Here is a 17,588-nt window from a genome sequence, read left to right on the forward strand (position 1 = left end):
TTTTAGCTTGAAAGAAGAGGGGAAAGGAAAAAAAAAAGAGATTCTTTGTTGGTTTTTTTTTATTATTATTTATAATGCTTCTGGAATAAGAGGTGGTTCTTCTTGTCATTGCTTGCTGTGGTGTCTAATTTGCCTCCTGTAGCATTTGAACTCAAATATTATGATGGGAGTTTTTTCCCTTTACAAGAAGTAAAAGCAAATGCACAGTTAAAAGACAGAATTCCAGGGCTTCCAATCATTTGACAGAATGAAGTCTGTGAGCCAAATTAAATGAGCTTCCTCATTACTGGTGTCACTTTGTGTGCTGGCTGAATGCTCTTGAATTCAGCCCTGATCCATTACAAAAAATACTCTCCCTACCTTTCTTGTTAGGGGCCCTCAAGCTGATTAAAAGCAAAAGGGATTTCAGCTGTAGTCTTTTTCCCCTTGAAGAGTGGCTTTTATCCCTTGCTGCTTGTTTCACAAGAGAGTTTCTGGTTATTTCATGGTTATTGTGCAAATTCATGGGGAGAGCTTCCCCATGGATGAATGAAGATCTTTTCAAGGAAGAAGGATGTCTACTGCTTTTAAGGAGTGTCATGTAACAAAACCTCACACAAATCCCCATTTGAGGTGTAGCTTCCATACCGATGTCCCTTTAAGACAGAGCCATGGTAAATCTAGCTTCATTATGCAGCATGTCCAGCAGTCAGCCGGTGACATCCTTCCCTTTCATGACACGGAGCAGTGATTCACTCACTGGGTGACTCTGCCTGCAGCTGAAGCCACATACAGTAACTGGAAACCCAGGGAGACTCTGCAGTCTCCATGGAGACAGCACACTTACAACTTAATGTGATCAACAGATGCTGCAATAATCCTGAAAGATGGAGAAAATGTTTCAAACCGAGTGTTGTTTATGGTGGTTCAGTGGATGTTCAAATTTGCTCTGTTATGACTGAGCTCCATGTAAACACACACTCTGGAAAACACACAGACATGTGTTTGTGTGTTTGTGTGGAGGGAGAAATCTCTGGTGTGGAGAAGCAGGAGGAAGTGGGTGACCATTTTTCTGTTCTCAGCTTCTGCCCTTGGGGAGGTCACCTTAACTTTCTCTTCCATCCCAGTTTATCTGTAAAATGGAGCAGTCACCCAGGTAATGCTACGGCATCTTTTATGCTCTGGGGTGGATGACTGTAATGAGATGAAACGAGCAAGACTCTGATGGATGAGCCTATAATCTCAGTGAATTGAACAGGGATCTCCCTCTGTGCTGCATGACCTAATGCTGGAGCTGACGTCAGGATTTGCAGAACAGATTTACACTTCTGCTTGATTTTCCTGTGAAATCTCTAATGAGTGATCATTTCCCACTGAATCTCATAAGCTATTGTAAAGAAATGACCTGTTTTCTGTCTTCCCTGCTCTGATATTGATGCAGCCCCACTTGCTGTCACATCTGGACCTTTACACCAGTCCCAGAGGGGGAGAGATGCACACCTCACACGGGAGGAAGGTCATGCAGATGCTAATTCCACATCAGAAAAATTCCTGGAGCATGAGTACTAGAAAGAATGTTCCAGATGTAAGAGCTGGCTCAGCGTTCATTTCACTGACTCGCTGGTAAGGTAAAAATTCATGCTGTACTTGTTTCTTATTCTTTCCCTAAGCATCCTCTGCTGGCCACTCCTGGAGATGGGCTGCCAAAACCACATTGCTAGGCAAACTTTATTTATAAGCATGCAAACCCTTGAATTAGTGGGCTGAAAAGCATCAGGACCAAGGCCCCAAAGGCAATTCATCAGTACTTTGATGAGGACCACTTTTACAAACACTATCAATGCCTCTCTCCCTGCCCTCTGAAGGGAAAACACAGCTGAACATGAACTGTCTGTGGCAGAGTTCTGCATGATCTGGTATCCTCCAGCAGGGGACAAGTCGCTGGCTGCACTGAAGCTTTGCTGGGCAGGGAGCTGAAACCCTCTGCAGATGGGCAGTAGTTTGGGACTTCATCTACACAGCTGCATTAAGGAGGAGGCATCTTTGCAATCCAGGCATCCTGCTGGAAAGCACCTGTGGGGCCTTCAGCAGAGCAGGATGCAGTCCCTCCCCACAGCTGTGGGTTTTCCTCCCACCCAGGGCCAACCTTCTTAGCTTGCAAGGCTGCTTGGCTGTCCTCTCGTCCTTGATGAAAGGTGCTCAGCATTGGGAACTCTTCTCTCCCCATGCACCCAGGGGTCAAGAATTTCGAGGGAGAGACCTCTTCTGATGCTTTTTGGGCATCCACCCTGGAGAGATCCTCACCCCTGCAATCCATGGACTCCTCATCCAGTCACTGCTTCCCACGTGGCTGCACAGGTACGTGCAAGGAACTGTGGCCCATGAGGCAGCCATAAATATCAGTAAAAATTATTGACCAGGGTCTGTCTCTGAATAATGACAGAAAAGCATCTCCTTTTTTAACAGACAGGATACCTAATTCAGTGAAAGGAATTCCTTGTTGAAATCCCAGATAGGCCCATAAGATCAGGCTGATTATTTTTTGAAACCTTGGTTCCTCCAAATAAGACTGAAAATTGAATTAGCTCAGAGAGAGACAGCCCTGGCCAATCACTCAGGGAAGCTGAAGGACAGCTTATTGATTTTCATGTTTCACAAAAATTAAATGATATCCCTTTTTGTTATTTAAAATGCTGCTTAAGCAATTTAGTAATGTGATGTTGGAGGCTCAGTTCCAGGCTTTGAATCAGCTGAAGGAAGGGGAGGAATTTCCTTTGACAAGAGAGCTAGGTGGAAGAAAGATTTAGTATAATTGCCTTCCCTTCCAAATAATTGATGGCACACAAAAGAATGGCTATATTTTGTTGGCTTCCTTTCCTGCATACCATTTATTAAAGTATAGTAATTAATTATGTAAATAGTTGATTTATAATCAGCAACACTGGTGGTTAATTGATTTTTGTGCGTGTGAATTGATATGACAGGGAAGTACTGATAAAGTGATTATAATGTCCTGCCAGGCCACAGCATGCTCGGGGAGGGGGTGCTCTGGTGAGCCTCAGCAAATGGATTTTTGGTCCTTTCCTTGGGAAGTTTGAGTCTTCCAACTTTGAGACCCCCATCTGTCCAGAACAGACTCCTTCCTCCAAGGGTGTGTGGAAAGAGAACTCCCAGGAGCTGCTGGTTCCTTTAGCTGAGAGTGAGCTCAGCTGCTTCTGCAGGGGTTGTGTGGAGAGTGCCACCCCTTCCCAGCCCTCTGCAGTGCTGGGGGATTAAACTGTGGTGCATGATTTCTTCTCCCTGCTGCCCCACCCCTTCCCTTCATATTGTCTCAGACAAATCTTTCAGAAACAGCTCTTAATCAAATGAATGTGCAGTTATAAATACAATATCTTCTCCTCCCCCTTTTCCCCTCCAACCTCAAATCATGAACCTTCGCCTAAGCAGGAGAATGGGAATTACTTCCAAATGCAAACGGTGGCTGTAAGGTGATGTCTGTGCTGTGGCACTGTTTCCAGGGCACTCATCCCACACAGGGAACAGCTGGAGGACACCTGGCTGGTCTTGATCCTTTAGCATGGAAGGAGGGAAGGTGTGGAGTGAGCTGAGTCTCCTTAAGATTATCTGAATGCTGCTACTGTAGCTGTTTCCATCCCCAGTCCAGGTGGGTTTTGTGCCTTTGTTGGCTGAGGGTGGCTGCCAATGCGGGGGGAAGCTCTCTGTGTCTTTCTCCCACTTCCTGCAGCGCTGCTGGGTTTAGGATCAGCCACCTTGAGCTTGTCCAAAAAGCTCCTGCACTGGGCCTGGCCTCTCCCAGTGTGCTGCAGGTGACTGGGGAGCTGGGTGCTGTGTAAATCCCTCCTGTGCTGCCTCAAGTTCCTTGACCTTCAACTAAGACCTGAGCTCTCTCTTTTCTGTGATGAGTCGACGCTATTAATTGGAAATCCAATTTTGGAGGATAGCCAGGCTGATGCTGAGCCAGCATCACTTGGCTCTGCAGGCAGGATATAGGACATGCCTTGGTCTATCTATAGCCAGGGAAAGTCAGCTTGTTCTGCCTTATTGCAGGGGAAAGTGGGGTAAATAGGTCCCAGTTCCTCCCTCACCAGTCTGGCACCTCACATGGTTTTACTTTTTCCTATTTCTGGCTTGAAGAAATAGAAACTGTACAAGAGAACTGCCAAGCAAAGATTTTTTTTTTACTCAGACAGAAAACAGGACAAAATTACATCAGTCCTCTGCAAGGAAAGCATCCCACTGAGGTCCCTCCAGTGGGGGTGAAGAGCAGCTGGTGTAGGTCCTTCCACCCCGAACACTGAACTTGGGACAAGTTCATTCCCCCTCAGAGGGGCTGCTCCTGCCTCCCTTGACTGCAGAGGGAGGCACAATTCAGAGCACTGTTGTGAACTGTTTGATGTGATGGAAAATGAGCTGCTCCCTGGAGTGCTTGCTGCTCACACCCGTGGCACATGAGATCACACTCCTGTGTCCCAAACGGGGGATTCTTCAGTGTATCCTCAAAATGCAAAACACTTGTAGAGCTGCCTCCCAGAGGAGCCTGTTGTGTTACATCACCCGAGGGATAAACCAGACATGCAGACCCTGGTGAACAGCTCCTCCAGTCTCAAAAGCCCCACTTAGGAGAGACCTCACAGTCAGAAAAGTGGCTTTTACTGACATCCAAGTTATCCCAGAGTTCCAGAATGGTTTGGGTTGGAAGGGACCTTAAAGCTCACACAGTTCCCCTCCTGCCATGGGCAGGGACATCTTCACTAGTCCAGGTTGTTCTGTGGCTACCCCACGGTGTGGAAGGGTGGGGAAACGCTGCAGTGGTTCCTGGGCTCAGACACAGCTCTGTCAGGTAGCCCAGGGCTGGCTGTGAGCACTGAGGTGTGACAGTGGCTGACAAGGGCTGCGTGAGCCAGCCAGAGCTGATCAAACTCGATCTGATTTATACTAACTGTTTATAAATGGTGTCAGGTCCACACGTGTATCCAATATTAATTAATCCTCTGAACTGCCCTGGGAAGTGGGGAGGAAAAGAAATTTGTATCTATTTTTAAAGGAAGGAAAAGACTGAGTCCCCTGACAGAGCTGAGGGATGTGAAAGTGGAAAAAGGGACATGAGCAGCCTTTTGGGCCCATGGGGTTCCTGGGCTGTTGTTTCCCTGGCCCAGTGCTTGCTTGGTGCTTCCTAGCACAGATAGCCCAGAGTTCCTCTCCTTATTTCTCCTGGGGATGGGGCAGAGAGCTCCAGGGAAGGACCTGCACTCTCAGCTGTCCCTGCCCCAAGGAGCTGAGCAGGGTCAGGGACATCTCAGTGCCTGGGGCAGACCTGGCCTGGGGACCAGGACTGTGTGGCAGGTCCCAAGCCAGCCCCAGCACAAGGTTTCTGACGTCCCCTCCAGACCCTGACAGTCTCTTGGTGTCTGGCACACAAAGCTTGTGGGGTTTTTCCTCTTCTCTCATCATTCTGCAATCCATGTATGCACAGATGGCTGACACAGAGCTGTTGCAAAGGGTTATTACAGACTGAAGGTTTGTGGGTTTGTTTTTTTTTTCTTTTTGCTCTCCCTTTGATTGATGCATGAACAGACCTATACAGATGTGATAAGGTCAAATGTAAATTTAATCAGTTTTGTTAATTTTTTTTTAATTCCTCTGTGATGCATAAATAGATCAGAGTGTTGGGAAAAAGCTGGCAGTAGGAAAGCTTGTGATAACTTTCTCTCAGCTTCTGCCCAAATAATTTTAATGACAGACTGTTGAACTGTGGGGTTCCAGAGCTTTGCAGGAAATCCTGGACACAAGAGCTTTTGGACTCAGGAATTCCTGGAAAGCACCAGAAAATTTCTACAAATTTTCCACAGCACAGCATCAGATCCAGATCTAAAATAGGTCTGAAAAGGACACATTTTCAAAGGTTTGTACATCCTGCCCTCAGCTCTGCCTTGTGCTATTTCTCTTTTGGGAGGTGAAGGTGGGGTGCAAAAAGGGGCCTTGCAGAAATACAGGTGCCTGATGTTGATAACCACTCTCAAAAGGATTAGCCCTGATTTCTCTGTTTTCCTGATCAGTAAGGCAAGGCTGCAGCGTGGGAGGCTGATGGATTTTTTGGCATGCTGCTGAGTCATTTGGTCACAGGGACAACTTCGGGGTTCAGAAAGAGCGATGAAACAGTGGGGTGGGCAGGACTTGCAACCACACTTGAGGTGAAATGATGATGTCTACAACAGTCATTGTGGTGCTCCAAACCCCATCCCTGTGCCATCATTTCCTCCCCTTGAGCAGAGCAGGCTGTGCTGTAGACCAGTGCTGATGGGTGCCACAGCTGTGGCTGGTGCAGGATTTACACATCACGTTTATTTGGTGACTTTGGCTGGTTATAGATAAGATTCGAGTGAATGCATCAGCCCCAGTTTTTTATTATGCTTCAGTCTCTTCATCTTCATAGCCCTCTGTAGCTCCAGGAGCTCAGAACTAGACACGGCACTCCAGATTTGCCTCACCAGGGTTGAGAAGAGGGGCGGGATCACCTCCCTGATAGACACGTCATCCAAAAGACATTCAGACTGCAACAGTGATGAGGACTTTGGGGGAGAAAGAGGAAGAGTTCAGCAGCATGGCAATGAGCCAAGCAATGCTATTTACCCTCAGGCAAAAGAGCAATCTGTGGCCTGTTTGTTTTGCTTTGCTGTATTTATAGCCGCGGCCAAAGTGCCCGTGCTGGGGGAAGAGCTGCCAAGCGTGGGGCAGCACTGGGCGGACGGAGCTGCGGGAACCGGGGCTGCCGCACCGCGTGTGCCCCGGCACAGAGGGGACTCCTCCCTCCACGGAGCCCGGGCTGGGGTACAGCCCCGGCACAGAGGGGACTCCTCACTCCACGGAGCCCAGGCTGGGGCACAGCCCCGGCAGGGGCAGCCTGGCTCTGGATTTGAGGCTTGGCTCTTGCGTGCCTGTCAGCGTAGGCACACCCTGCGTGTTTTCCTCGCTGGTGGAACAGCCCCTTTGGCGGGGCTTCCCTTCACACCCGTGCGGCTCCAGCTGTCTCTGCTCGCGAGCAGATGGCGGGGCAGGAGCAGCTCTGCCTCAGGTGAGCCGGGCTGGGAGGCACACCGAGACACAAGTGTGAACAGATACATCCTTGCAGTGTCAAAATATTGGGATGTCTAGTTAAAGCAGAACAGAAGGGACTGCAGAAGCCATCGGCTCCCCAGGTAGCAGCACACGGGTCCGTGTGCAGGCGCACACGGGGGTGGGCGAGTGCCCAGCTGCAGGTGCTCCGGGGGGCTCTGTGCCCTGAGGGCCCTGCAGACAATAACAGGAACATTTAAATGCCGTAAAGCTCGTTTTATCAGGGAGATGGTTTGCACTGAGAGTGGTTGTTGTGCACGGTTCCTTTGATGGGTCTCGGCAGATAGCACCAATTATAAAATTATTAACAAACGAATGTGCTCCTTCGCGCCAATTAAATGATAAGAGGCAAAGCAAAGGGGCAAATTTTTATCATTATCAGATTACAGGCCCATATTGTGCTGATAATAAAGCGGGCACTTTCTAATGCGTTACCTCCAATATGGCTCCTTAGATTATTGTTTGGCTGTAGAAGAAATAAAAAGAACTTTGCAAAAGCAATAATAACGTGGAAGTGTCTTTATCACAGGCCATTCTAGGGAATAACAAAAAGAGCCCACAATGACTCAGGCCAATGACAATGAGGATAATAAGAACATCAGGAGTGGGGAGGGTGCCCACACAGCAGAGCACTGGGCCAGAACATCTCGAGTCTGTTCAAGAGATAAAGCCTTAAGAGGGAGTTCTCTTCAATCGGGGAGGCCGTTCACTTGCAGCCTCTGGAAAAGTGAAAAGAGCCACAGGGAGAAGAAGAAAGGAATATTAAAAGCTTTTCGGGGTGTGGAAGGAGTGTTTCTCTCCTATTCTTTTCCCCATGTACAATCAGGTGCGATTCTGGGTGCAGCTACAAATACACGGCCCCTCTTTCACTGCCTGAAATCTGACGTTCCAGAGGTGCTAAAATGTAATTAGGCAGTGTAGTACTAATTCAGCTGCCATGTGATATGTTGAAGGAGGAGAATACCAACCGCATGGGAGGAGAGACAGAATGAGTTTCCCCTTCCTGACCCTGAAGCAATCATACCTAGAAGCCTGAAAGCTGATTTTATTTTCTTCTCTGCAGGTGAGAGACAGCAGTTTAAAAGAGTCCTACTCTGACTCTGCCTTGCTACGTGTTAGGTTGTTAGGCTGGTAAAATATGTAGGGGATGTGATTCCCTTCCTGTACTGACATAAATCAGAAGTCACTCTCTAGCTGTGCTGATTTAGACAAGCTGAGGGTTTGCCTTAACAAAATTATAACAGCATAAAGCTGGTGAGGAGGAAAGGTCAAGCTTGTCATATGTGTCTCAAAGCATGGGTGATATCAGCCAAGGATCTGTGATCATGACTGATCAGGGAACCTTGTCATTAAGTGATTAATTATTATTAATTATTATTTATTACTATAGCACCAGGGAGCCCTTGTCACATCTATGTTAAGTTCCCTTGAACCTGGAATCCCTCCAAGTTTTCTGAAGTCCTTGAGTTTGCAAAGCAAAGCTGCTGATCTTGTAAGAACAGGTCTTGGAGTTTAATACTCCCAGGATCTACAGTCCTCAAAGGAAAAGTGCCATAATGTGTATGTTGCTTGGAGTGGGAGGAGAGGGGTCCTGGAAGAAGCACAGCAAAGTATAACTGGGGAATAATAATGTTGTGGAAATGGTGAGCTAAAGTTCTGCTTAACTCAGGGATAGTTCTTGGAGTGGGGCTGAGGCTACAGGTTCATGTGCTTCTAGTTACCCATCCCTAATGATCAGATCAAACCATCTCAGAGGGCTAATTCCAATTAATTTTGCTCTTATTTTCACCAATATAAGTCACCTCTCTCCTGTCAGCGAGCTGGGTTGAATTTACATCCTGTGTCATAGAGGTTGGAAAGCCTCTGCACTGAATTCCTGCCAGTTCTTTTCTGAGTCTCCCAGCAGAGGCCCCAGAACCAAGTGATATTGGCCTTCCTGGGCATCAGAGGGGCTGCTTGAAAGGCAAATTAATGTTATCTCTATGCCAGATCAAGGAGATAAAGGACTGTTTTCTTGTCCTGATGCAGCACCAACACGTGCACTTTTACAGCCCCAGGCTGTTGGCTGCTGGTTCTTCTTTCACTACCTGTTATTTACAACCCTACACACAACAAGGTCTATTTTATGCATTTGTATGTTCTTGCTCCCCGGGAAGATCTTCAGCCATGAGGTGAGTCAGCAGGATCTCTAGTCAAGTAGGGAGCCTCTGTCCCTGCAAGACATTGAAACCCTGTGATGTTTTGCCTGACAGGAGAGAACTCTTTCCTCTGTTTTGTTTCCCATCTTTCCCTGCAAGCAGGAAGCAGCCCTCTTGAATATAATTTCTATTGAAAGCAAATGGTGTCTATGTCTGATTAGTTCTGGCTTGAGGCTGTATCAACAAGCTCACTGTTGGTCCTGCATTTGCAGTCTGGAATATTTTAGGGCACTTGAGTCTGACAGATTCATGTTTATTACATTAAACCATTCTATCATTGACTCCCCAAAGTGTTATTTTCCCAGATGGCAAGAGACAGTGGGGAAAAAAACCCACAAAGCACCTACACCACTGGTAGCAAAGAGGACAAATTCTGCAGCTTTCACTTGGAGCTTTGGAAGGTCTGATTCTGCTCTTGTTCAGAGTCTGATCCTTCCTCTGCTCTAGGGAGTGCCAAAGCTGTGGGAGAGAAGGGCCAGGCTCATGCACTCTGATGGTGCTGATCAGGAGAAACCCTCTGAAATCAGTGGATTCCTGGACTTGATTAGGGCAAAAAGTTGGTGCTACTTATCCCAAGTGATTTGGTACGTGGTGTTCCTGGGAACGGTATCTTTACCCTCATTTTATGGACGTAAGACAACTAGAGAAGTGACAAGCTGTAGATTTGGGAGTGGAACATCTCTGCTGCATTTCAGGCTTCCTGAATCCCAGGCCTGTTCCTTGTCCATCAGACAGCACAGCCCTCCTTGCTGCATGCAGATTGTCCAAATTCAGTCCAAGGCCCTGCTTACAGTCCAAGCCATTTGCAAATTTAAAGAAGAGACAATAAACCAGCTGAAAACCAATTAGAAACTAAGCAAAGTCCATAAAGATCATCCTTGGTAACTCTCCATTTAGCTTGTTCTCTAAAGAAACTGGCTGAACATCTGAGATGCGTTTTCTCTGTAGACAGATAACTCTGAAAGTAGAACCCAGTCTCCAAAGAGCTTTAAGCTTTCTTAAAAGGAAGCAAACGACTCTGTGTCACGCCACATAAGACATTAATCATTAAGTGTTACGCAGATGACTGGGGAAAGAGGCCATTTGTTACAGGAGGGAAAAGAGAGAAAGTAGGGATTTTTTTTGGCTGTGCTGCCAGGAGAGCCAATTCCCATCTGTGGGTTTGATGCATTGTTTCATAAGTAACAGTGTTGGTTTTGCACAGGAGCAGCTCTCAGAAACCACAGCGTTTAATGCAGAATGAAATGTATTTGAGGAGAGAGGTTTTCTGTGCTATTTTTGCTCTTGGTGGAGAAGGATGTGTCTCAGAAAGTTGCTCTCCCTGGTGCCCTCTGATCCTGCAGCAAAGACATCATTTCATTTGTGGTCCTCGTATCAAATGTTGCTCTATGCACCATAGACCATCTCTGGGATATTTCTGCCTTCAAAAACTGTTGCCATTGCAGAAAGTGAGGCAGAAAATACACACATTGTGTTGTCCTGGGCAAGAGATGTTATTTTTGTTCTTTCTTCTTTGGTATGCGTCTTTGTGAAAGCAAAAGCAATTTGGGCTAATTGAACTTGCTGTTTGTGAGCATGAAAGAGTGCACAGCACTGGAAACACTGGAAAATGCAGCTGTTGTGGGGATCCTGGATTTGTGCTGGTGCAGAGCAACAAGTTCTAGATATAGAGCAGTTTCCCAAAGGTGGTTCCCAAGACAGAGAGCCATGCTGTGAAACCGGGTCACCATCCTCCACAAAATGACTCGGGTGATCTCCCAGGGTGGGGAATTCTACATTTTGTCGCTCAATGCTCTGGATTTTTGACTACAGTAGGAGATACCGTAGACTGAGTTTGAGATATTGTAAACGGCTCCTGTTAGGAGGAAGCTAATGCTGAAGTCAAGAATCCTTGAGGCAATTACATGGATGTACAAAGGTCTGGATTTTAGATCAGGGGAGAAAGCCCACAGCCTAAAGCAACTGCTCCAAGCTTTTCATACATAAACACAACTCAGAAACACGTTCTGTGTGTCTGTCTCCGCACAAGACACACATGATTGTGTTTGGCTTTTCTCTGCTACTACTTTTATCACTCCCTCTCCAAATTAAACCAGAAATTCTCCTCAAAGTATTCCACTCGGGGCAGGTCTGCATTTCCTTCCTCTTTTCAGGGAGTAGTAACAGTTAAAGCCTACCAGTTCCAGCGTGGTTTATCCCAATCTGGAGTCAAAGCCTGACCTTCCCATTAGAAATGGTTCTGCTTTGAAAGCAGGAAATATTCCCAGAATGCTGCGTTACCCTCTGGCACGTTTATCTCTCCGTGGACAAATCAAAGCTCCAGCTATTGCTGCTCTACCATCTAGCACAGCTTCTCCTAATGATAATATTTTTCTCATCTTAAAGCAAGTCAAACAACCACGACTAAGTACCCAGCAGGTCAGCTGGGAATAATCAGGTTTCTGTCTTTGTCTTTCACATGGAGCAGTGCCTGTAAGGCATCTCGGGGTCTCTGCCTCACACACACAGGCATTGGGGGGATTGCCATTAATGGCTGGGTACTGGCTTGGCTTTTCTCTTAATCTCTTATCACAAGATTAGCTAATGTCTGGGAAGCTCAGGAGGATTGGGTAATGATGAGATTTCATCAGGAGAGATGGAAAGATAAGTATTGTTCTCTAAGAAGCCTTTAGGGTTTCTTCTGAAATAATTATCTCCTGCTCTCTGCAAGGCCCTTCTCACACAGGTCCCACCCCAGAGGCCCCTGGAGCTCCCCTGAGTCCTCCCACCTGTGATGGGGCACAGCAGAGCAACAGAGGGGGGAGTTGGTGCCTGGATCTCCTCAACCCTGTGCAGATGGTGCTGGGTGTGAGTGTGAGCTCAGCCCGGGCCATCGAGACTTGCACGGCCCCTGCAGCCTCTGCCTCCAGGATTCCAAGTACCAAGGGAGGCTGGAGATCATCTTCCTTGTGTGGGGCATCATCAGCCCCTCTGGTAGAGGTGGATTTTAGATTCCCCTTTTCCTTTTCCCCACTCCACAGAGGGCTGGAAGAGCAGAGCAAACATCCTGCTGGGTGTCTGTGCCTCGGCACACGGAGCAGTTTGAGACATTCCTTTCTATCAGCTGCTCATAACCTGTCTCATCTGAGACAGTCACCCACAGTGCCTGCACATTCCCAGCTGTTCCAGTGGAAAATGAGACTGATTCCTCTAATCTGCCTCTCCCCATGACCACAGCTCAGGGCTCCCTGGGGCAATTATTTCTTCAGAGCTGATGCTTTGGAGAACAATTGTTCATACCCCACAAAGCAAGTGTCATGTCTCCAGCAGAGCAGGAAGGGCAGAAACAGCCATCCTAAAACAGCTGGTGGTTTGGAACTGAGGAATTGGAAATGGGTTCAAGATTTCCTTCACATTTTGGAGGTTGCAACACAAGCCACAAAGGAGAGGGGTTGGAAAAGCACCGACTCCCAAACCACAGCATCTTCAGGGTTAGATTTGGGCTGTCCCCCCTTCCAGAGTGCACCAGGGACTCCAGCACAAGGGAGATGAGGCCAGCCTTGCTGGTTCTCCTTCCTCCTGCTCTTCTTGCTGTTATAAGCACGGTTACCTTGGATTCACTCTTTAGAGACTGTCTGTGCTGCTGACTATCCAGTTCATTATCTGCTTGTAATTGTTTTGTCTTCTCTGATCTTTTGTTCACCTGTGATGAGTGTACAATCAGATTTGCTCTGCTCTGACATGAGTTACAGGCCTTTTGAACCCTTACTGATTAAAGTTTCTTCCTTCTTCAAGTAAATTGGTTCCCATAGAGCTGTCCACTGGTGTGACTCCTTTCACTATGTGACTCACATCTTCCCAGCTGACAGATGGATTGCTCAAGGGCTTGTGGTCATTGTGCCAGCCTTAGAAGTTTGGGGGTGATTGTGTTCCCACCCTGGTCACCTTGTTTTGTTGTTTTCTGGCATGTTTCTTTTTCCACTCTATGTATTAGTGACTGATGTCCAGCCTTCAGCCTGACCCTTCTCATCCTGCTGGAGTCCCAGCTGTGAGGGAATATTGCTGCTACCTATGAGCTGAGTTGCACTTTTGAGGCCCCTTCCTGGCTGGCATTAGTGTGAGGAGCTGCCCCCAAGCTTCACTGCAGCTCAGTGAGGAATGGATTCCTGAATAGGAGCTGAAACCTGCAAGGCACTGCACCATTGCACCTGATCAGTTTTATTCTTGTATGTAAGTGTACAGAGAATACTGCAACCCCAAGAAAATTTGAAGTATTATGCTTGAAAGGGGGTGGTGGGTACAAATGAGGTGAGGCCAATTAACCCAGAGTCCTGCCTGTGCCCTGTGCAGCCTGGAAATCCCTGCCTGGTACCCTCTGCAAGGGCTGGGATGACAGTTCATACATGCACAGCTCAACAAGGGTGGATTAAACTCAGCTTCATTATTTTTGAAGGCTTCTGCAGGCCTTGCCTGGCTAGCAAAAATGTTTGGGAATTTGGCCAGTAACCATGTTAATTGGCTAGTATGTTGGGTATTTATCTGAATGTCAATTTGAACAGAAATCAATTTTAAAAAATGCTCTTAGTATGAAACGGAATAATGAAGCAGTAGTAGAATCGGACATTTTTAGCAGAAAGATTTTTTTTTTATTACTTAAAACAAGCTTAAATTAACAACGGCAGATAATGATTCCCTGGAGCTAGATAAGGGGTTAAGGATCATTGCTCTCAGTGATGACAGGCTACTCACTAAATTTGATGAGTTATGTTTCGAGTTGAGGTTTTATAGCTCAGATATATTGTCTCCAAGTGAGTGAGACTTGGTTGACTGGCAAGCCAAATGACTCACAAGTTGACCTGAAGAATAGCTTTCCCCCCTCAACCTCCATTGGGTAAATGATGTTTGGAAATCACCAGCTGTGTGACAAATTATAAGAATCCTATTATTTGAAGAAGTGGAAAAGATGAGTGTAATCTGGAGACAAAGGATCTTGTGTGCCAGGTTTTTGTCAGAGGAGCTGAGTGCTGATGTCATTTCAGAGGCTGCTGTTGCTCATTGTGGCTTTGGGAAGTGAGGAGAGTGACATCTATTTTGGAAAGACAGGTCTGGAGCATGAGGGATCATGCACCAAATCCCACGATGACAAGAACAGACTGAGGGTGACCCTGCTCCTTGCTGATCCATCTCATCCCCACGGGCACCCTGCTCTGCTCTGACACAGCTCTGGGTGTGTGAAGTGGGCTGTGGAACTGATCTGCCTGAACACCAACCCAGCAAAAAAAGTTTGTTTTTCTTCTCAGCTGATCCACTTTCCCAGCCCTTTTCGCAGCCTCTCCACACACCTGGATGGGTCAGCACAGTGCAGGATAAGAAGAGGACAGGAATGAAGAGCCTGGATGCAATTGGCTGAATTTGCCACTGAAGGGTCCATCAGCCAAAGCCACAGCTCAGTTCTCTCGTTGCCTGAATATGCATTAGAGCAAAGTGATGCTACCCACTGCTTCCCAGAGGGTTCAGCGTCAATGGATTACACGTGCACTTAGATTAGAAGTGGGATTTCAGTGGAGTCTGCCTCAATAGCAGCTTTGTGAGACAAGATGAGAGTCAGTTTGTGATGAAAAGCTAAAAATATCAAACAAGTCTGGCAAAATGAGAATGGCCAGCTACGGCAAACCTTCATGGAGACATTTGTCCCAGCACAGGGTGCCTGTGGCCAGCCCAGAACTGGTGCCAGAGTCCAGCTGCAGGGCACCAGAAAATCCCAGAATCATTTAGAATCAGTCACATTTTCATCCAAATGTCACAGAGGGAAAGTTTCTTTCATGTTTCTGGTATATTTAATGGTGTCTGAGCTTAAAATAAACCTACTGAAGGTTCAGCTTCACCTTGGATGCAGCTCCTCTGTAATCATTTGCATTGGTAAGGGTGGTGTAATTCACATTTCATTTATGACCAGGCAGCAGCAGGGGAATGTGGTCTCTTTTCTCACTAGAAACTCTGATGTTTCCAGCTCCAAATGTAATTGGACACTCTTGCAGGGTTTGTGAATCTTGTTTGCCTCTCCTTAGAAGAACTGAAAAAAAATCTTAACTCAAGTGAAACTAGCAGTGAAAGCAGAGCAATTTGCATTGAAACTTCCATTTACAGAGGTGGTAAAAGCTGCCTGGCTTGCTGTGCACGTGGGGTTGGGGTACCCCAAGCAGATCTTGTGTTCACAGCCACAGAAATGAGCTGGGGCTGCTGGAACACCCAGCGACTGCTGGTGACTCCCACGTCCATGGGCTGCACATTATATGTTACTTGGCCTGGAAATATTTGTGAGGGGACTCTTATCCCTGCTAGTATTTACTGGAGTCTGTTTCACTGTAAACATCCCCTGCTGATGCTGTTAGATATAAACCAACCCGGGTAAATCCAGCGCAGACAAGGATATACTGGTGAAACACAGACTAAAGCCTGTCAGATTTATTTTTATTTATGTCAATTTCTACACACATAAAGCAAGACTTTGAAGGAGCCAGGGAGATTCATGTTGTATCCCCCCATACCCTCAGGAGCTGCATGCAAAGCTACACACTGGGTTTTGACAGCAAGGATTGAGCCCACAGCCTCAGGTTAAAGCTAAATTATTTGAGCAAGAGAAACAATCCCCAGACTGTGAAAAACAGCTTAAAGCCATTCATATCTGAAATATAGAAAGCTTGAGCCAGCACTTGCTGAAGCCAATGGGTGTGGGTTACTGAAGCAGGGGGTTTGGCTGCCAGGAGATGACCAGTTCCCACCTCTGAGGTCTGCAGATATCCAGGAAAAGGGGGCTGCTCCAGACACAAGTGTCTAAGACCCTTCTGTGGTTGCATGTCTAAAGCAGAGCTCTCACTCCATTACATTTCAAGGAACAAACTATCCTCATCCTCCTTCCTTCCCTGCTTCAGCATGTGGGGCAGGAGCTGGCTGTTCCAACAACACATATCCCCAGTCTTGTTTTCATGTGCACAAGTGATTCTGTTTCAGTGAAAGGCTGCTGGAGTTGTTCCCTGTCCATCAGTCTGATAGTGGTGATTTATTGGTGAGATACAGAACTATTTCTGTCTTATCAGCTTGGAGCAAAAGGCTCAGGAGTTGCTGTTTCTCAGTCAAGTCCAAATGCATTCATAGCTGAGGGAGCCATGGCCTCTCCTGGCAATCTGGGGTACTCTGCTGTCCCCATGGGATTCCTCTGGAGCTCATGCTGTTTTTTCCAGACCTAGAACTGCAAACATTTCACATGTTGGGGCAAGAATAAAGACAGTCTTTCTCAGCAAATATAACCCTTCATTATCTAATGCCTCTGACTCAAAACCTGCCCCTTTTAATTTCTGCTTCCTTCTCTTCAGAGTCACCCAGAAGAGCACCAGTGGATCCTGGACTCTCCGCAGCCACCTGGTGAGGCTGAGCTGTTGGCTCTGGATGCCCTGGCAGTCCCAGAGCCCCCTGTGTGCAGGAGGTGGGTGTTGGGTGAGCAGGCACAGCTCCAGGGTGGGTGCTGGGAGCACGAGCACAACGTCTCTGTCCTCTGGCTGGCACCCACATTGCCTCTCCCTCTAATCCCAGGGCTAATGCTCCCTTAATTTGCTCATGAGTAAAGTCCTTGACATCGCTCCACTGAATTATGGTTTAATTGTGTGAGCTTCCCTGATAATGCCATTCACTGACATGAGGCTTAGTATAAAATGTTGATTTCTTGGTTGCCTGTAATTGTGGTAGTGATGCTCCATAGCCATGTGACAGTGACTGTGACTTTGGGCAGGAGAATTACAGTAGGTGACACTCCACACCTCAAATCCTGAGTGAACAGAAATAGGCAGCGCTCCTGTCAGTGATGAAGGTGGGGAAATTGAGGCAGAGGACAGATAAAGCTGATTCTCTGTTAGCAAAGTGGGGGAGAAAATAAAAACATGGGATTTTCTCTTCAAAAAGTCCCTGGAACTTTAAAAACTTTTTTTCCAAAGAAATAATTTCTTTATTTTCTTTGTAAAAACATCCCATGAAATGACAAGTTTTTAATTTCAAGAACATTTGATGTTATGATCTTCCTGAAAACCCCAAACAAAAGTTAAGTAGTCTGGACACAACTTTTCAATACTTCGAAATGAATGACTAATGTTAAGCATTATAGTCACTATTTGGGAACAGAAATCAAGTTCCTGGATCTGCAGAGGCCCAGAGAAGCCCCACAGCATCCCCATCCCAGGAAGTGCTCAAGGCCAGGTTGGATGTGGAGCAACCTGGTCTACTGGAAGGTGTTCCTGCCCATGGCAA

At 46.9% G+C, this 17,588-nt stretch overlaps 1 long non-coding RNA gene across 1 annotated transcript; it reads left to right on the forward strand.

Annotated features, from left to right (window-relative positions):
• The first annotated feature begins 1,432 nt into the window (after positions 1 to 1,432).
• LOC134554296 (uncharacterized) lies at positions 1,433 to 16,778 on the forward strand. The gene is made up of 3 exons (XR_010081214.1): positions 1,433 to 1,607; positions 2,215 to 2,337; positions 16,664 to 16,778. It is a non-coding gene; the product is annotated as an uncharacterized LOC134554296 (long non-coding RNA).
• The last annotated feature ends 810 nt before the right edge of the window (positions 16,779 to 17,588 follow it).

This window comes from Prinia subflava, chromosome 8, assembly GCF_021018805.1.
Source record: "Prinia subflava isolate CZ2003 ecotype Zambia chromosome 8, Cam_Psub_1.2, whole genome shotgun sequence".
Lineage (NCBI taxonomy): Eukaryota > Metazoa > Chordata > Aves > Passeriformes > Cisticolidae > Prinia > Prinia subflava.